Consider the following 4315-nt stretch of genomic DNA (forward strand, 5'->3'; position numbering starts at 1 on the left):
TGTGAGCTTCTAACAATCCACAGAGCTGTATGAGAGAAGTGGCAGAGCCATTGCTTACAGCAGAGGAAGCAGTGAGGCAACATCAGAGCAGACCATACTCACCTTTAAAGGGGCCTCCAGCTGATCTACTGAAAGTGTTATCTCATGCGCTAATTGATTGCGCATCTGGTGAGTGCGCAGTCTTTACACCATTGGTCACATCACCATATTACCGGATAGATCACCAACTATTGAAGATCAATATCAGATCTTCCGCACATCCATTCTTGGACATTATAATTATAATTTTTCAGCACTTTAGCACTGTTGGTCACTTTACAGTGACAGAGTTGTACGCAACTACTAAGTCACTTTATTTTGCTGATATATTAGCACCTCATCACTGGTCACTTTATTGAATGTTCTCATTAACCCCTTCACGCCGGCTGCACGCAAATGTGCAGCCTCCCGGCGTCTGGGCCTATATGCCGAGCGGCCGCACATTTGCGTTCATATAACAAAAAACATATGTGCTGAGAGCGCGCGCCCCACGCGCTCCCAGCACACATGTGAGGTATTCACGGAAAGGTCCCGGTCCGCTCTTTCGATCGGGATCTTTCATGTGACCGGCCGCGACGTCCTGGCGGCCACATGACACTAAGCCCCGCCCACCTCCCAGCACAGGAACTCCTCTTCACACTGGGACGATCCGACGTGAAGGGGTTAATATATGTTTGATATTTATTGCATATGTAATTTTGACACTTGGCAATTTTAAGATTTTAGCGCTGCACCTATTTTATATTTGATGCTTTGGAGGTTTTTTGGTACATTTTGGTGTTTCAGCAGCTTGTTTGACTTCAACATTCACTTATCTCTCTGTGCTTTCTTATTGAAAATATATGTCGCATGTATAATTTTTTTTTTTTTTGAATATATTTCTCTTCCATATGGGTAAATAGCAGATCCAGGGAATGTTTGAAATGCTTACTGGGTGCTGATATTTGTCCCACCTGGAGGCTAGGAGGTAAATATTTTTGTAGATTCATATGCTGAGTTATGTGTTCCTGAGAAAGATGTGACTATTATTACCTCAAACTTTAATTAAACCTTCTGTGTACTCAACTTCTTCATCTTCTGTTATATAAGTTGACCCCGTTCTTCGTAGAGTAGACCTCCACTGAAATCTTCCATCTGTCTACATTCTCAGCACCAACTGACCTCCCCGGTAAGTATACGCTGGAATATCTGTATTATATTATTAATCCTATTATAATTATTTATAAGGAAAGAATCCTCGGTCTTCAGATTTCAGGTAAACTTTAAATGACTCCTCTGTTTTATTTTGATTTTTTAAATAATGTCAAGGTTCCTCCTATCATTTTTGCACAATACTGGGAAAATTAAAATTGTTTCACAAAATTCAAACCAGAAAACACTAAAATTGGCCAGAGGTTACGAAAATTCTCTTAAGACAGAATAAAAATTCGGAAGTGATGTCATGTATTTGTGTTGTATTTTAGGATGAAAACTGAGCTGATTAAATGAAAATTGTATGATCTGGTATTGTACGAATGGGGTTCCCTAGTGACAGCTGAATGTAAGAAGAATTGTCTGCAATTAAAAATTAAAACCCTTCAGGTCTGGTATGGATTTTGGAGGGTCCCCCCTCAAAATCCATTACCAGACCCTTTTCTGAGCATGCAGCACAGCAGGTCAGGAAAGGGGGGGACAAGCGAGTGGCCCCCCTTCCTGAAACATACCAGTCCACATGCCCTACAATTAGGCAGGTGCCGACTGACAACTCATGGGGCCCCTGGGCAATAGGGGATCATGGGGCCCCTGTGTCCTTGCCGACACTCAAAGCACACCCAACAAAGCCTGTAAAAAGGTACCAGGGGCATTTCATGGGGTCCCCTACTGACCCTGGGCCCTCGGGCAGTGCCCGAGTGCTAGAATGGTCAGTCCGCCCCTGGCAGGTCCCCCCCCCCAAAGCACCTTGTTCCCATGTCTGCAATTAAACATTAAAGCCCTTCTGGTCTGGTATGGATTTTGGGGGTCCCCCCTTAAAATCCATACCAGACCCTTTTCTGAGCATGCAGCAGGCAAGTCAGGAAAGGCGGGGGGACAAGCGAGTGGCCCCCCTTCCTGAAACATACCAGTCCACATGCCCTACAATTAGGCAGGTGCCCCCCAAAGCACCTTGTCCCCATGTCTGCAATTAAAAATTAAAGCCCTTCAGGTCTAGTGTGGATTTTGCCCCCCCTGAAATCCATACCAGACCCTTTTCTGAGCATGCAGCAGGCAAGTCAGGAAAGGGGGGGGACAAGCGAGTGGTCCCCCTTCCTGAACCATATGATCCACACTTTTTTTGTTCCCAGAACACACGAACGGCTGATGTTGGAGTTGAACTTATGTTCAAGCCCAACACCATCCAATCATAGAGACCATCATCTGGGGACTGTTCTCATTCATACAAGAAAAAAAACCTATAGAAGCTATTGGAGATGCCAGTGCAGGTTCATACAAATTGATTTTCAGTCTAACATCCTTTCTCGGGTTATTTTTGAGTCGTCTTTCCAATTTTGTCTTCTTTTTCTTTCCATGAATCCAAAATGATCCACAGAGCCCAAAGATGTTCACCTTGAAGAAATCCCTGTTGCTCCTTTTCTTTCTTGGGATCGTCTCCTTGTCTCTCTGTGAGGAAGAGTAAGTATCTAGAAGACTTTTTTTTTTAAATACAGACATACCTCGGTTTACGAACGCCTCGGTTAACATAATTTTCAGTTTACGAATGAAACTCCATTGAAAATAATGCCTCGGTTTATGAATTTTTTTCTCAATAAGAATGGATTAATTGGTTTTCAATGCATTTACGAATTAATTTTTAATAATGTCCCTGTACAGTACTTAGGCCTTTAAAGTGCACTTTATAAAGAGTTTTGAACAGATAAAATACTTTTTTTTACTTCTTTTCTGACCTCCGGAACGGATTAATTGGTTTTCAATGCATTTACAATTTTTAATCATGTCCCTGTACAGTATTTATGCCTTTAAAGTGCAAACTATAAAGAGTTTTGAACAGATGAAACTTTTTTTGACTTTTTTCTGACCTCCGGGACGGATTAATTGGTTTTCAATGCATTAACGAATTAATTTTTAATCGTGTCCCTGTACAGTATTTATGCCTTTAAAGTGCACTTTATAAAGAGTTTTGAACAGATAGAAGACTTTTTTTTTCCTTTTTCTGACCTCCGGAATGGATTAATTGGTTTTCAATGCATTCCTATGGGAAACGGCGTTTCGGTTTACAAATTTTTCACGATACAAAAAGTCCCGCAGAGCGCATTCAATTCGTAAACCGAGGTGAGCCTGTAAAAGTATAGCCTTTTAACCATTTTGCTGCCAAATCTGTACAACATACAGACCTACAGCACTGCTTCCAGCTGGCCGGGTCCGTACACTGTACAGACCTGCGTTCCGCCATCTGCTAAAGGCTCGTGGTCACTGACCTGATGGCACAACTGTTCAGAAGACTCTGCTGGACAAACTACCAGCTCTGATTAGTGGACGACAATATGCCCCCGACACCTTCTGCCACGTCTGACATTTCTCCCCCAGCTTCCCCCCCCTGCACATACCCTGCCATACCCCCACCACTCTTCCCTACCACACAGGTCCCTTCAGCCCTGCCCCCTCACTCGCTGTGACAGCGTGAGGAAAGTGCAGCCGATAACCAGCAACTGTATTGGATACAGCTGATCACGTGGTAAAAGTGCACTGTGATTGGCCTTTTACCTCAACCCGTAAAATCCAGTTTTTCCCTTTAAACCAATGTGGTTGTATGTAACAATGACCGTTTCCTCTCAGGAGAGACACCGAAGAAGAAGAAAACGAAGAAAATGAAGGGGATACTAAAGTTAAGGACGTAAAAAGATGCGGGATCAGACATGGCAGGGTGTATTGTGGACGCTGATCATTAGAAAGACAGGTTGAAAGGTGACTTGTAAATCATCTGATGTGGAATATCATTTATCTAAATGCACAACAGATGTCTGATAAATAATAATCAATATTCATACATCGTGTTGTCTTCTTTTTTTTCTTTTTTTTTACTATTTTTACAACATACCTCCTTTAGTTACATTACTATATGTTGAAATGCGTTTTCTTTTACAAAATATATGAAAAATATTTTTAAAAATACATTTTCAAATATATTGTATGTCTTTAAAAATACAAATTTACATTTTGGAATTAATTTACAAATATATGTAAAAATATATGTTAAAATTACTTTTTTATATGTTAAAAAAATCTGAAGAAAAAAAAAATA

General features: G+C 41.3%; 1 long non-coding RNA gene across 1 annotated transcript; it reads left to right on the top strand.

The window, feature by feature from the left end:
* Positions 1–1068: 1068 nt before the first annotated feature.
* On the top strand, positions 1069–4060 carry LOC149466321 (uncharacterized). The gene is made up of 3 exons (XR_016312131.1): positions 1069–1207; positions 2606–2688; positions 3850–4060. It is a non-coding gene; the product is annotated as an uncharacterized LOC149466321 (long non-coding RNA).
* Positions 4061–4315: the final 255 nt, after the last annotated feature.

The sequence above is a fragment of the Staurois parvus genome, unplaced genomic scaffold (assembly GCF_062004578.1).
Source record: "Staurois parvus isolate SC_StPar_1 unplaced genomic scaffold, SC_StPar_1.0 ptg000132l, whole genome shotgun sequence".
Lineage (NCBI taxonomy): Eukaryota > Metazoa > Chordata > Amphibia > Anura > Ranidae > Staurois > Staurois parvus.